General features: G+C 41.3%; 1 long non-coding RNA gene across 1 annotated transcript; it reads left to right on the top strand.

Moving 5' to 3' along the window:
* Nucleotides 1-805: 805 nt before the first annotated feature.
* Nucleotides 806-15,613, top strand: LOC146395663 (uncharacterized). Its single transcript, XR_014830956.1, has 2 exons — nt 806-988; nt 12,334-15,613. It is a non-coding gene; the product is annotated as an uncharacterized LOC146395663 (long non-coding RNA).
* Nucleotides 15,614-17,175: the final 1,562 nt, after the last annotated feature.

Raw genomic sequence — 17,175 nt, 5'->3', positions numbered from 1 at the left:
AGAAACAGCAAACAAACAAACAAACAAAAACAAAACAAAACAAAAAACCAAAAAAAAAAAAAAAAAAAGAATCCTCAAACAATCCATAGAGATCCACCAGCTTCTTACCATAGTTGATCAGTAATTAAAAGCCAGCTAGCTTCCACTATTTGAAATATCAGTAGCAATAGGCAGCCTGTGCACTCTGCAACCAGGGCCCTACTCTAGTTACTGTATGGGGTAGTTTCCCAGAGCAACTAGAGAAGCAGTGATATTGTGAGGCTCCATCTATCAATGATATCACTTTATATATCCATATATCCTTTTCAATAAAATGCTATTATAAATTTTTAAAAACAAATTTAAAAAGAATATGCATGTGGCACTCAGAAAGAAAGATTCAGGTTTAGCTACCTGCCAGATCCAGAGAAGGTGAAAGCTAACAACAAGTAAGAATTGCATGTCCCTGACCTGTCCTGCTTCAGGTGGATTCCCCCTGGGAGGGGTCTGATGCAGCTGCTGGTGCACAGGGAGGAACTGAGTGGGGAGAGAGCAGAAGTTGACTACAGGTCTTCACACATGGAAAGAACTCTCGCTTTCTGAATGGGGATGGAAGCATTTCAGCAACACCTTTGTAATTACAAAGGAAGACTGTTATTTGTGACTTAAAGTGAGTAGCGCTGCTCATTTATTAAGAAGTCTGCCCAAGTTTGCATTGGAGGGTGGAGGAAAATTACCTCTTCTGAATAAAAATGCCAAGGGTTTGTGGGTGACAAAATCAGCTTGTGTTTTGACTACACCCCAAACATTGCTAGGTAACCGCAGCATGTGAAATACATGCAAGAAACAACAAGCATACAATTATGATAGGATCTCAGATTTACAGGGGGAATGCAGGGAGAGATGAAGTAAGCTGGCGTCGGTTCAGAAGCTGAGCAAAGACTTTCGATGCCATCTAAAGAGTTTGGACTTTAACAGGAAATGGAGCATCGCTGAGGAGTCTGTGCAGGTGAGTAGCTTTATTTGGCATTCACTGTGCTCTAGGTTTTATACTAGGTGGTTTACATGAATTATCGCACTTAATCTTCATTAAAAAAAAATCCTAGGAAGTAGATAGGATAATTATCTTCATCCTACAATTGAGGGAACTGAGGTGCAGAGAGGCCAAGTACCTTGCCCTTTGTCACAAAATTAGTCAAAAGCAGAGCTTATATTCAACACAGAGGCTTGGTTGTGTCACCTCCCTGACCACACTGTACCCTGCTCTCTGTCAGACTGACCCTACAGAGAGGTAATGAATTTGTTCAGAGAGCCACTTCCCAGAGTCTGGAACTCAAACTCCACTGGTCTCCCTTTGGAGAGACCAGAAATTATTCTTATTATTCTCCAAAACTACCTATACACACAGGAAAGAGAGGAACGCTTCAGGACCATTTCCTATGAGCACTCTGAGATGCCTGTACATGGTTCCACAAAGTGAGAGAGCTTGCTTTGCCTATAGGTCTTTGTCATAGACCTCAGAGTACAATGTGGAAAAAAGCCTTTTCTTAAACAGGGAAAAGAGATGGTAGCTAAGAGAGTGGAGCCTGGAATTATTCTACCTCGGTTCATAGACTGGCTTTGCACTTCCTAGCTGTGTGAGTAAGAGCAAGTAACTCAAACTTTCTGCGCATAATTTCTCATTTAATAACACCTGCTTCATACACACACACACACACACACACACACACACACACACACACACAATATACATACATTGTTTGGAGCAATGCCTGGCACAAGGAAGGCAGCCTTAACTATTGCGATTGTTATTATTGCTGTTTTTATTTTGACTCATCATGCTTATAACTTTATTATTCAAAGATACTAAAGATACTAAATGTCAGTCAATATTTATTGAGCACATATTCATAGCATTTGTTAGCTGCTAGGTAGGATATAAATAAATCAGAACACACAATTCCTTCAGACATTAAGTATGATACAAATGAAACATCTAACTTCTGCTTTCAAGCTTCTTCTTAATGTCAGTTGGATGGACTACTTATGATGCCTTGTTTTTAAAATGCTTTGTGTAGAGAGTTCCCATTGTGATGCAGCACAAACAATCTGACTAGGAACCATGAGGTTGTGGGTTTGATCCCTGGCCTTGGTCAGTGGGTTAAGGATCCTGTATTGCCATGAGCTGTGGTGTAGGTCGCAGACGCAGCTCGGATCTGGAATTGCTGTGGCTGTGGCATAGGCCGGCAGCTATAGCTTCGACTCGACCTCTAGCCTGGGAACCTCCATATGCCGCTGGTGTGGCCCTAAAAAGACAAAAGACAAAAATAAAATGAAATAAAATAAAATAAAATAAAAATGCTTCGTGTATATTTTCTTCTTGATTATAATCTCCTCCATGATATGAGCCAATGTTTATTTTTCTTTGGATCTCTCACCTCCTCTCCTTTCCATTTAGGATATTGTATATAGTTAAATTTTTAAAAATTTGGTTGAATGAACATGAAGCAAGCAAAGAACAAATTTATAGGACTACATACCGATGTGACAATACAAATGGAGTGGCTTCACGCTTGGTCACTCTCTCTCATTCTCTGATAATCTTAGATCTGGTTAACTGAGTTCCCTCTTATCTTTGCTTCTGTCCTCATTCTTGGTGACTTCAACAACCACATAGATAATCCATGTGGGTTTTTTCTTTTTTCTAAATTGAGATAAAATTCACATATAAAATTAACCAGTTTAGGAGTTCCCATCATGGCTCCACACAAACGAATCTGACTAACACACATGAGGATGCAGGTTTGATCCCTGGCCTTGCTCAGTGGGTTAAGAATATAGCGTTGCCATGAGCTGTGGTGTAGGTTGAAGACATGGCTAAGATCTGGCGTTGCTGTGGCTGTGGTATAGACCATCGGTTATAGCTGTGATTCAACCCCTAGCCTGGGAACCTCCATACGATGCAGGTGCAGTTCTAAAAAGACAAGAAAAAAAAAAAAGCCATTTTAAAGTGAAAAATTCAGTAGCGTTTAGTACATTCACAATGTTGTACAATTACTACTTCTACCTAGTTCCAAAAACTCTCATTACCCCAAAAGAAACACCTGTTAAGCAGCTATTTTCCATTCTCCCCTTTCCAGTCTCCTAGTTTAATCTGCTCACTTAAATGATCTTTTCCTCCAACCAACCATATTTATCTCTCAAACTGTCATTAACATCGACTTCCCAAACCTCTCTGGAACATCTTTCTTTTCATCACGCCTACAAACATTCCAATTCTGTTCTCTATAGTGCCTACACTTGTGTTCTTCTCAGCATCAAGCTTCCAATCCATTGAGCCTACCAACTCTTTAAATACCCTTCTTAGGTCTTTGCACTTCTCTTTATCCACCATAGATTCTATAATATATAATTTAAATTTCATGCTTATAAATGTTCTTAGCTTTGTCTTTTTAGGGCCTCACTGGCAGCATATGAAAGTTCCCAGGCTAGGGGTCTAATCAGAGCTGCAGTTGCCAGCCTACCCCATAGCCATAGCAACATGGTATTCTTAACCCACTGAGCGAGGCCCAGAATCAAACCTGCATCCTCATAGATACTAGTCGGATTCGCTTCCACTGAGCCATGATGGGAATTCCTTAACCTTCTCCTCTATCGGCTCTGTACTCATGAGGCTGATACTGCTGGATAAACCACACAACTGACCACAATTCATGGAATTACTGCTCCATGAACCCACTGTATTGTGCTGATAAACTTGTTCTCCATTTCCCAGGGGCTCACTCTACTTTCTACTCAAACCTCCAATACCACCTGCCCTCTCTCTCCTCCACTTACTTTTAGCTGAGTAGCTGAGAACACAGAAGTAATCTATCAAATTCCTCATCTTTCCACCATAAATCTGCCAGCTTTTATGATGTTTGGGGCGGTTCTTCTTATACAGTGGGAGAAAGTTCTCTGCTCCTATCAAAGAGCAGATCCTCCACTAGTGATCTGAATCTCAACATTTTTGGCTTTCTTAAGGACTCAAAGACTTAGAACTTGCAGTAATTCCCTTTCTGTTCTATACCATCAACTTTTCTCCCTACTGGATGATAGCTACCAGGATATAAATGTATATAAAATACAGTCTTTAAGGAGTTGCCGTCGTGGCGCAGTGGTTAACGAATCCGACTAGGAACCATGAGGTTGCGGGTTCGATCCTTGCGCTTGCTCAGTGGGTTAATGATCCAGCGTTGCCATGAGCTGTGGTGTAGGTTGCAGACGCGGCTCGGATCCCACGTTGCTGTGGCTCCAGTGTAGGCTGGCAGCTACAGCTCCGATTGGACCCCTAGCCTGGGAACCTCCATATGCCGCAGGAGCGGCCCAAAGAAATAGCAAAAAGACAAAAAATAAAAATAAAATAAAATACAGTCTTTAAAAAAATCCTTTCCAATTTCATGTGCCACAACTGTCACCCCCACTGCAAATGCTTTCTAAAAAATTGTCGACAGCCACTGTCACAACTTTCTCTTCATTCTCCCCTCAATTTACTCCAACCAGAATTCTATTCCAAATATACACCCAATACTGTTCCCAGCATGGTTATCAAAGACTTCCTCACTGTCAAACCCAGTGGTCCCTGGTTAATCCTCATCTAATGCTACTTCTCAGCAGCAGCTCATGTGCCCATCAATCCTCCTTTGTAAAACACTTCCATTTCTTGACTTATACATTGAATTCCTAAGGCGGCTAGAACAAATGACCACAAAATGGGTGGCATAAAACAACAGAAATTTATTTCCTTACATTTTTGGAGGCTAGAAGTTCAAAATCAAGTATCAGCAGGGCCATGCTCCCTCTGAAGGCTCTGGGAAAGACTCACTCCTTGTCTCTTCCTAGCTTTTGGTAGCTTCTTTGGTGATCCTTGGCTTATTGATGATGCATCCATCATCACATGGCCTTTAAATAGAACATCAGTCATTAGATTCAAGGCCCATCATCACTGAGTAAAGACTTTATCTGAACTTAGCTAATTACATGTGCGAAAACATTATTTCCAAATATGGTCTCATTCTGAGATTCCAGCTGGACATGAATTCTGGGGTTAGGGTTAGGAGCTACTTTGTTTCCCTTGCCTGAGCTTAAATGTTGCCATTGACCTAGAGCTTGGCCCTGCCTTTTCTAAATGCACTCTCTCCTGAGGGAATATCATCTATGGTTTTGAAATTCCACTGATGATTCCCAGATTCATGTTCCAGTCCTCACCTATCACCCAAATTCCAGCCACACATTGATAATAGTAGTTAACAATTACTGAATACTTTCCACATGCCAGGTCCCGTAATAAGCTCTTTATATATATTAAGTCATTTAATCTTTATGACAGACTTCCGGGTTGAGTACTCTTTTTATCCCCAGTTCATAGATGAAGATACTAGGTACAAAGAGTTAAGCAAATTTTGCAAGCCCACAAAGCAAGGAGGAGCCAGAATCGGACACTGGCTAAGCTGAGTCCAAAGCCTCCCCTCTTGACTACTATGTACTCTGACTTTCAAGCTCATATATTCACCTGCACAGCTGACATCCACACCTAGATATCTAGTAGGCATCTTAGACATGACCTAAATAAATGCTTGACTCCTGCCCCCCACTACCACCTTAATCTTTCCTTCCCTGTTTCCATATCTTAGCATATGGCACCATGAATACCCAGATGCTCAAATAAAAAATCTAGAAATCAAATTTGATTCTGCTCCTTCCCCATCCACACTAACCTGCATTCCCACTTCCAACAAATCCATCATTGAGCCTATTGTCTTAAGCTCTAGAATAAATGCCTGTTCCGTCCATTTCTCTCCATTTCCACTACCAGCCTTGTTCACACTGAGTTGTCATCATCTCACAAGTTACTGCAATTACTTTCTACCTGGTCTTTCCACTTTGTCTTTTGTAATCTATCTGTAACTCAGCAGCTAAATGGGTTTTTGAAACATAAATCAGAATGACACACCCAAGTTTCAAAGCCTCCAAAGCATCCCCTGACATTTAGAATTAAATGCACACTATTGTTCTTTGTCTCCAGGCCCTGTTTGATCTGGCCCTCCTCACCTCTCTGCCCTTACTTCTACAACTCTCTTTCCTGCTTATTTGGCTCCAGTCACAGCCTCACCCATTTTTCCAGGCCTCTGTACTTCGTCATCTTCAAGCGAGAAAGGCTGTCACAAATTCTCCACCCTCACATCTTCTTCCCATTATGCAGGTCTCAGGACAGAGTCCTTTTCTGAACCCATAACTAATGTTATCCTCCAATAACTTTCTGTCACATTGTCCTATGTTTGTGCTTTAATAGCGTTTATCACTATTTGAAAATGCCTCGTGTATTTGTTTTATTTGAAACAGAGACCTTCTCTGTCTTATCTACGTTAATATTCCCAATGCCTAGAGTGGTGTCCAATACACAACAATTGCTTTGTAAACATATTTTTAATGGGAGAATGAATGAAAATAATTGAATATACAAGCATGGTTAATCCTAGAAGGGTATTCAGGTCATTTTTAAGGCATAGTTAGAAAGTAAGGAAGATGATAAATTATTAGAGAGGAGAAAGGGAATCTCTAGCAAAGAAAATAAGATACACAAATGATCCAATCTTTTTTTTTTTGTCTTTTTAGGGCCGCACTCTAGCATATGGAGGTTCCCAGGCTAGGGGTCAAATTGGAGCTACAGCTGCCAGCCTGCCCCACAGCCACAGCAATGTGGGATCTGAGCCACATCTGCAACCTATGCCACAGCTCACGGCAATGCCAGATCCTTAACCTGCCAAGCGAGGCCAGGAATCAAACCTGCATCCTCATGGATACTAGACAGATTCATTTCCACTGAGCCACAAGATGGGAACTCCCCCAAAATGATCCAATCTTGAATAAGTAATAACAAACAGAGGCTAGTAACTATAATTCAAGTGATATGCAAAGTTGGTCAATACAGAAATAAAACTAATTTATTAGAGCAGGGAGTCATGATCATTTGTTTAACACTGAATGTCAACGTAGGGTGTTTAAATTCATTTATCCCTTCAACAGGTATTAATTGAGTTTCTGCTGGGTTCTAGGTATTGTTCTAGGTATTTTTATTATAATAATGAACAAGAGAGACATAATCTCTGCTTTCATAGTGTTTACAATCTAGTGGAAGATTGGCATCAAATAATAATATTCCATAAACATTTGGAATCGCCAAACTGCCGAAGGGGGTGCTGGTTAATATTTTGGTAACATTGATCAATGTGGTTTCTGTCCCCAGCATTTTCTGTTCCCCTTTGGCCCTTATTCATTTAGCTCATTATTCAGTATGTAATGACTCAGAAAAGGTATGACACAGCAGAACCCAATTTATAACTAATAGGAATTTGTCCCAGCTCTCGAGTTTCAAAATCCCAGTCTTCAGGAGGCAGAGAATATAACTCTGGCATGAAAATTGATTGGGAAAATACTTGATGAGTCAGAGCAAAGCTTCCTGGCCCAAAGACTAGCAGCATTTCCAGGCCGGAGAAGAGATCAGAAGGGAAGTGATTAAAGCTTAGGTGCTACTGGATCTCTGGGAAAGGAAGCCTCTGTCCTCTCTCATTGCCCTGGCCATGGCCCAGTGAATGACAGAACTCCAAGGTAGGTTTGTGGTGCATGAGAGCAGAGGAGACTGGTGCTTCCTTTCTAGGTGAAGCCTAGCTAGTTGATCAACTTCGGAGGAGAAATGGCTTTGTGATAGGTCTAGGAATTTGACCTTTAGAGCCTCACAGAGTCACCAGTGCTTCTCTTTGGTGTCGAAAAGCAAAGTGATCCAAGGCCGCAGAGGAGTAAAACTCCAAAGAAGCTTAGTATTTTTTGCTGATGGCAAGTCTGTCATTTTCCCAACAACAACCAATTCTCTCCTTCTCTGAGACCAACAGGGTGTCCAACAATTCAACTCAGTACTGATCCTAACTACCTGGAACTAGTACAGACCCACAAGTTAAGGGCTCAGTCCCACAAAAACACCCCTACTTTGCATGTCAGTCACAAATGGGATTCCCATGCTACTCGCACCTGCCCAGATGACTGCACATTTGGGAGTTCCCATGATCTCCCCTCCCCCAGGTTCAATAATTCACTAGAACAACTCATAGAACTCAGGAATGTAGTCTACTTACCATTTTATTATAAAGGATACAAATCAAAAACAGCTAAATGGGAGAGATGCGTGTAAGGCAAGGATGGGAGGAAAGGGTAAGGAGAGTTTCTCTGTCCTCCCTGGGTACACCAACCTCCCAGCACATGGAAGTATTTGTTCACCAACCTGGAAGATCCCTAAACCTTGCTTTTGTTTTTTCTTTTTCAGTCACACCTGTGGTATATGGAAGTTCCCAGGTCAAGGGCTGAATCCAAGCCAGAGGTGCCAACTTCACCAGAGATGCAGCAATGCTGGATCCTTGTGCTGGACCAGGGATCATACCAGTGCCTCCAAGGAGACAACCCAGATCATTAACCCACAGTGCCACAGTGGGAACTCCCCCAAACTCTGTTGTTCTAAAAATCTTAATCAATGTTTCATTATGTTGGAGAACTGCTCAGATTGTCAGTGTCGGAAAGTGAGACACATGAACACGGGGAGATCTCGACAAGGCTCCTTACTTCTGCAGAAGGGTGCGGGTACTCAAAAAGCGCAGGCAAAGAAGGAAAGACCCTCCCTCTTTACCCCTAACGCAGGTGATATACCTGTCCATTGGTCAGGTCAGGGTGCACATTCTTCTCAGTTGGCTAACTGAAACAAACTGTTGTTGGGAGAAGAGGTAAAGAGGAGGGGGTCGCAGGAGGGCATCTCAGCCAAAACGGAGCAAAATGGAGTAATCAAGATTTCCTTTGATAGAAAAGACATGTTAATTCTCACAATTACACAGGCATGATTGATAAAATCACTGGCCACTAGGGATTGAGCTTAATCTACAAGGTTGGAGGTATAACTGAAAGTTGCAATCCCCTAACCTTGTGTTTGTTTCCTCTGGTGACCAGCCCCCATCCTGAAGCTATATAGAAGCCAAGAATCATTTTACTAGCATAAATTCAGGTATGAAGGAAAGGGGCTTGCTATGAATAACAAAGACCTTCCTGTCAGAAATGCCTAGGGTTTTAGGAGCACTGTGCCAGGAACAGAGAACAAAATTTTCATTATATCACATACAGAAAATTTTCCAGGAGTTCCCGTCGTGGCGCAGTGGTTAACGAATCCGACTAGGAACCATGAGGTTGCGGGTCCGATCCCTGCCCTTGCCCAGTGGGTTAACGATCCAGCGTTGCCGTGAGCTATGGTGTAGGTCGCAGATGTGGCTCGGATCCCGCGTTGCTGTGGCTCTGGCGTAGGCTGGCGGCTACAGCTCCAATTCGACCCCTAGCCTGGGAGCCTCCATGTGCCGTGGGAGCAGCCCAAGAAATGGCGAAAAGACAAAAAAAAAAAAAAAGAAAGAAAGAAAAGAAAAAGAATATTTTCCATAGCTCAGCATGGTACAGGAGCAGTAGAATGGATTGCCCCAGGCCTAAAGGATATATGGAAGGAGTAAGGCAGAACAGTACCTAGAAAGCCCTATAGATGAGAACCAGATGGTGACAGAAGAGGCCAGCATAGGCTGTTACTGAGAAATTGAGGGAACAAGCGACTTCACAGGAGACATCAGCTTGAATGGATGACAACCAAGGACCACACTTGCCCTTCTCTCATGGCACTAAATAATCTCCCTCATTGAATGGAGGCTCAAATTACTAATATTAGGAGTTACATTTTTTAAAAATAAGAGTTTTTGCAGATCTAAGTTTGCATATTGAGATCCACCTCTGCATTAAATAGGGCTGTAAAAACTCAATAACAACAACAAAAAACAAACAGCCCAATCAAAAACTGGGCAGAAAAATTAAATAGACATTTCTCCAAAGAAGACATACTGATGACCAAGAGGTACACGAAAAGATGCTCAACATTGCTAATTAGCAGAGAAATGCAAATCAAAACTATAATGAAGTACCATCTCACACTGGTCAGAATGGCCATCATTAAAAAGATGATACAAGAAAAGGAGTGGGTAACTATGCTGCACAGCAGAAATTGATACAACATTGTAAATCAACTATAGTTTAATTTAAAAATTAAAAAAAGAAGGAGTTCCCATTGTGGTACAGGGGAAATGAATTGGACTGGGAGCCTCGAGGTTGCAGGTTCCATCCCTGGCCTCACTCATTGGGTTGGGGATCTGGCATTGCCCTTGGCTGTGATGTAGTTTGAAGAAGCAGCTCGGATCTGGCATTGCTGTGGCTCTGGTGTAGGTCAGCGGCGGTAGCTCCGACTGGACCCCTAGCTTGGGGGCCTCCATATGTCGTGGGTGTGACCCTAAAAAGATAAAAAGACAAAAAAAAATTAAAAAAAGAAAGAAATGAATGCAAAAAGTCTTTTCCACTTACAAATAGAACAATGTAATTTTTATTTTGAATTTAGAGGCTTAAGGACAAAAAATGTTGCCAGCCATTTCAACAGACAAATATTATTGCCCACCATTAAGCCATCAGCCACTCCAACTGTGTCCAATGGTGTGCCCTGAAGGGAATTCAGGGTGGAGAAAAACAGGATACTGGCCCTAGTCAGTTAAGATGCATATCTAAAGGAGTTCTTGTGGTGGTGCAGAGGAAATGAATCTGACTGGAAACCATGACCTTTCAGATAGGTCCCTGGCCTCGCTCAGTGGGTTAAGGATCTGGCCTTGCCATGAGCTGCGGTGTAGGTCACAGATGCAGCTCAGATCTGGCATTGCTGTGGCTGTGGTGCAGGCTCCGATTCCACCACTAGCCTGGGGACCTCCATTTGCCACAGGTGTGGCCCCTTAAAAAAAAAAAAAGAAGAAAAAAAGATGCATATCTAAGGAATGATTTCAGTGAGCTCAGACTCCAGCATCCCTCCATACTTAGAAAGGCACTAAAGTCATTAACTTGAGAGTCTGAGATTTTTTTGAGATTAGCAGTAATCTTTTTTTGATGTTTGACAACTAGTTTTTGTTTTTGTTGTTTCCTAGCAAAACTCTTACATAGCCTGGCTCCTCCCTGACCTCTTCTGAGCACTTCCTGGGAGCTATCTGAGACGCTGTCTCCTGGGCTATAATCCTTAGCAAGTTTCCTGAATAAAACATAACTTGCAACTTTAAGGTTGTGAATTTTCCTTCAGTCAACAGGCTTAAGATGAACAGATTTTTGATCTTATAACCTGAAGAGGAGTACTAAATTGTAAAACAAAATTAATCATAGCTAATCTTTTCTGGACACAAACTGCCACGAAAAAAACCTGTATGGGCAGTACCCACTATAGCGAGTGCCTTGAAGGCAAAGAATATGATGCCATGAAAGAGACTCAGCGAAAGGGCTTAATTTCCAATTAGAGGTTCAAGGAAGGCCTCTCTAAGAAGGTGTCTTGTGAGCAGAAACTTCCTAAAAAGGGATAACCAGAGGAAGAAAAAGGAGAGGAGAGCTCCAGGCGGCATCCTGGAGAGAGCTTGGTGTGGTAGAGGAACTGAAGGAGTCCAGTGCATCCGGAACAAAATGAGTCAGAGGCAGAACAGCATAGATGGAGCAGGATAGAGAGGAGTTTGGGCTGGTCATACAGACCCTCAGAGGCCATGTTAAATCATCTAATATAAAAATATAAATAGGGTATAAATCCTTAAGTGTAATGGAAAACCACTGAGGATTTTAAGGAGAGAGCATAGGTGCTGAGTATGGACACTGCCCCACTCCATCAAATGCTGTTGGCCAAGTCTCTGGTGTGACACAACATTGTCTCTATGCAGGTGACACAAGCACATTAGGATTTTTTTTTTTTTTCTTCTTTTTTGGCTGTCCTGCGACGTATGGAGTTCCCAGGCCAGGGATCAGATCCGAGCTATTACTGCAACCTAAGCCACAGCTGAGGCAACACTGTATCTTTAACTTACTGTGCCAGGCAGGGGATGGAACCGGTGTCCCAGTGCTCCCAAGATGCCGCTGATTCCATTGCACCAGAGTAGGAACTCCTCAAAACAAGATTCTTAAAAGAGCAAAGTGAGTGCTAGGCAGAGAAGATTTGTAGGGCCACAGTGGAAGCAGGGAGGTCATGTAAATGGCTAATGAAGTTTTCCATCAAGTGGCCTACCACAGTTTTTGTGACAGAGAAAAGCAGACAGACCATATTTGCTATTTCCAAGGTAGGCAGCAGAGGCACAGGTAGATTCCTAATTTAAGAGCAGCCGGATTTATTTATTTATTTATTATTTACTTATTTATTTGTCCTTTTTGTCTTTTTTTTTTTTTTTTTTGTCTTTTTGCCAGCAACGCAGGATCCGAGCCGCGTCTGCAACCTACACCACAGCTCACAGCAACGCCGGATCGTTAACCCACTGAGCAAGGGCAGGGACCAAACCCGCAACCTCATGGTTCCTAGTCAGATTCGTTAACCACCGCACCATGACGGGAACTCCAAGAGCAGCCGGATTTAAATGGTGCTTTAGAAAAATTAATCTTCTGGGAGCTGATTGCAATACATGCACTGGCTCATATAAGCTGATTGTGTGCACCTCTCCCCAATTCCTCATTCAGTGACACCCAGCTGATAGTCTGAAATCTGCTTTGGTGGGAGTATTTAAACCATGGAAATAGGCAAGTGGTACTAACAGAGCTTCTTTCTCCAGAAGGCTGGTTCTGATACATTTACTAGCACGCCACTCCCTCCAGCTCTTTTTGATATGCCAACAGTAGAATATTATTTAAAGAATCACTGAATAAGATATGGTATGAAGTTATGAAACATTCACAAGGCCGCTCTAGTTAACATGAAAGACATGACATGAGAGACAGTGGGAAGAAAAACGTCTGCAAGACTTGATGGTTTATAAATGGCAGCAATGGAAGAGAGGGGCAGATTGTATTTTCTCCCCTGGAATAAGGCATCATTTCCAGAGCACATCCCTTTGGTGAAGATAACAGAGAGAACATTTCACAGTTTGGTTCCCTGTCATATGTATTTTAAATGTTCCTGCTTCAGCTGTCAATGATTGCAAGTACCTTTTTAAAATTCCGCATTACTGTAGCACAGACTTCTGAATTCTATCACCATTTACTGGTGGAAATAAATGAATGGAACACTAATTGAATCCCAAACTCTCAGTCACTGAGCATAACTGTCTTGACAAAACAAAAGCTCTCCAGAGATATGAGAAGAACACGCTTTAAAACTCAAAAACATCTTGCATTTTGTGAATGTTGTGGAATCAAGCCAGCTTGTTTGGAGACTGACTCTAGCTTTAAATAGATATGTGAAGTTCACATAAGGGTTTTTAAAGGTCATTAGGAAAGGAACTAGAAGGAGATACTAAGGGATTGCTCCAAACATTTTTAAGCATGAAAATAAGTATTCTGTAGGAGTTCCTGCTGTGGTGCAATGGATCGGTGGCACCTCTGCAGCACCAGGATGCAGGTTCGATCCTGGCTCGGCACAGTACGTTAAGGGATCTGGCATTGCTACAGCTGCAGCATAGGTACCAACTGCAGCTCTGATCTGATCCCTGGCCCAGGAACTCCATATGCCATGGGCAGCCAAAAAAGAAAAAAAAAAAAAGTATTCTGTAGAATTTAAAATTTATGTTCGAAGAATAATACTAAACACCTTTTATCATCAAGTCATTCATCTAGCATTTCAAAAGTACTAAATGTGTCAACCCCCGAATCAGTATTAAAAATATAACCACATAAAAACATACAAATATATAAAATACATTAAAAAATAAATTCAAAATGGATTAAAGACTTAAACATGAAGTATGAAACCACAAAACTCCTAAAAGAAAACATAGGTAGTATATTCTTTGACATCAGTCTTAGTAATATTTTTTTATATATGTCTCAGACAGGGGCAACAAAAACAAACTAATGGGACTACATAAAACTAAAACGCTTTTACACAGTGAAGGAAACTATCTACAAAATGATGAAAAGGCAGCCTAATGAATGGAAGAAGATATTTGCAAATGATATTTCTGATAAGGAGTTAGTATCTAAAATATATGAAGAACTCATACAACACACACACACACACAAAAAGCACCACAAACAACCCAATTTAAAAATGAGCAGAGGATTGAATAGACATTTTTCCAAAGAAGACATACGGAAGGCCAACATCACTCCATGATCAAGGAAATGCAAAATCAAACCACAATGAAACAATACCTCATACCTGTTAGAATGGCTATTACCAAAAAGACAACAAACAAGTGTTGGTGAGGAGGTGGAGAAAAGGGAACCCTCACACACTGTCAGTGGGAATGTAAATCGGTGCAACCACTATGGAAAACATTCGAAGATTTCTCAAAAAATTAAAAATAGAACCACTAACAATCTAGCAAATATTCTAAAAGATATATGTAACTGTTCTCAGCAGCATCTACAATAGCCAAGATATGGAAGCAAACAGATAAATGGGAGTTCCCATTATGGCTCAGTGGTTAACAAAACCAACTAGGATGCAAGGAGGACACGGGTCCGATCCCTGGCCTTGCTCAGTGGCTTAAGGATCTGGCATTGCCATGAGCTGTGGTGCAGGTTGCAGATGTGGCTCAGATCCTGAGTTGCTGTGGCTGTGGCTTGGCTGGCAGCTATAGATCCGATTCAGCCCCTAGCCTGGGAACCTCCATATGCTGCGGGTGCAGCCCTAAAAAGACAAAAGACAACAAAACAAACAAACAGATAAATGGGTAAAGAAGATGTGATACACATAAACATACACACAGCAGAACACTACTCAGCTATAAAGAAGAATGAAGTCTTGCCATTTGGAACAACATGGACAGATCCAGAGGGTATTATGCGAGGTAAAATAAGTCAGACAAAGACAAATACCATGCTCATTTATATGTAGAATATACAATACAAAACAAATGAACAAATATAACAAAGCAGAAACAGACTCATAGATACAGAGAACAGACAGGTAGTGTTCAGAGGGGAGGTAAGTGAAACAGGAGAGGAAAATTAAGAGATACAATCTTCCAGTAACAAAATAAATGAGTCACAGGGATGAAATGTTCAGGAATATAGCCAATAATAATGTAATATCTTTTTATAGTGACAGATGGTAACTAGACTTATCATGATTATCATTTTGTAATGTATAGACATTGAATCACTATACTGCATACCTGGAACTAACATAACTGCTGTGGATCAAGTATACTTCAAATACAAACTTATAGAAAAAGAGATCAAGTTGGTATTATCAGAGGTGGGGGTAGAATTGGATGAAGGTGGTCAAAAGGTAAAAACTTCCAGTTATAAGATAAATAAGTACTGGGGATAAAACGTATCATGTGATTAATGCAATTAACACTGCTGTATGTCATATATGAAAGTTTATGAGAGAGTAAATCCTAAGAGTTTTCATCACAAGGAAAAAATTTTTTTTTCTTTTTATTGTATCTACATGAGATGATGGATGTTCACTAAACTTATTATGGTAATAATTCCATGGTATATGCCACATACCTTAAACTTACACGCTGCTATACATCATTCATATTGCAATAAAAATGGGAAAAAATAAAGCAATAAAATAAAATGATAATAACTTCATTATTTTTTCATACTTTCAGCAAACTTTTGTTGAAGGCATTCTATGTGACAAGTAGTTCCCTAGATCCTAGAGACTATTTGAAAATGAATAAGACTACCTTGGTTTTATAAATGGTAATTGGGAGAGAAGGTAGAGTCATAAACAGATTAGAGTACAATGCGGACAATGCAGGAATTCAGTATTTAGAAGGTACTACGGAAGCCCAAGGAGGGCACACAACCCAGTGCTGGGTGAACAGAGGTAGGTTCTAAGGGAGATGACACTAAATTGAATCTTAATGGATAGAGGGAAATGTGTGTGTATGGAGAGAGAATTCCAGGCAGAGGGGAGAGCATGACAAAAGACACGGAAGTGAGAAATGCCAGAGTGATTCAGCTTTAGATCCTTACCTGAAAGGCAGACTGGAGCAAGCCAGGAGCCTGGAGACCTTCAAATCTTCAGTGGTATACCAAGGAGAGGGCAACTGAAGTGCTCCACCTCAGGTGCAGTCAAAAAGGGGTGCACTATCTGTGGGGTATTTTAAACCAATAATAAGAATGACTAAATTGCCAACAATTCTGAACAATAATAAAATACTCCTCTCTGTCAAGGTGGGCATCCCACTGAATGCACCATTTTATGTTCTTCCTAAAGACCTGGGACAAGGAAGTGACCTAATCTGCTTTCTTGACCTGTGAAGATAACAGAGACGCTAGCTGCAATAATAAGTAAGAGAATCTTCTGTTATATCCCCACTCTCGATCCCAGACAGATGAAGGGCACCTCCACTGAGCATCCTCAGAGCACCAAGCACTTTTCCTTAATAACCTTAGCAGTTTCTAATCATATCTACCAAATGAGAGAGAGAGAGAGAGAGAGAGAGGGGAGAGAAGTTTTCAGAAGATACATAGAGCTTGGGATAAGTTGAATTATTAGTAACCTGTGGAAGATCAAGAAGAGATATATAGCAACTGTACATTGATTTGGGGTTGGAACTGCAGATTCAGGAGTCATCAGCATAGAGGCGGTGGTTAAATCTTTGGGAGTGGAAGAGGTAACCTAGGAAAACAGTGGGCCAAAGACGGAACATCAGGAAACTGAGTATTTCAAGGGCAAAAGATGGAACAAAAGTCTAAGAAAGAGACAGTGAAAGCATGCTCAGAGGCCTAAGAATATGGATAGCATAAAATTGTGGCAAAACTTCCCAGGGTCAAAGGGAGGGAGAGTTTGAGAAAATGCCAGAGTTAAATATCAGTAAATGTCCTTGAGGAAAGAGGTCATAGCCATTGTACCTCTTTGTGTTGGGAGGTGGCTACAATGTTAAGAATGCAATGGCAGAAAACTGAAAGATCAGGGAATTACAGACTCTCATCTTATGGCTTAAGTAGATCTATGGTTCCCCTGCCCAAGTCCCACACTGAGCCCTGGAGGTGACAAGACCCCAGAGCTTACCCACAGCCCAGTGTGTAAGGGAGTAAAATGGACATGACCCAGTGTGGTTCAAGAGCCCAGTGAGCATCTCCTTTGCCTTTTAATTGGCATGTGCCCATTAAAGAGACTCACCAGAC

Source organism: Sus scrofa, chromosome 16 (assembly GCF_054392235.1).
Source record: "Sus scrofa isolate SSC_HxYL_T2T_F1_AM1 chromosome 16, Sscrofa_HxYL_maternal_Yorkshire_Landrace_v2.0, whole genome shotgun sequence".
In the NCBI taxonomy this organism is placed as follows: Eukaryota; Metazoa; Chordata; class Mammalia; order Artiodactyla; family Suidae; genus Sus; species Sus scrofa.
The sequence above is the reverse complement of the archived record's forward strand: the minus strand, read 5'-3'. Positions and strand labels throughout refer to the sequence as shown.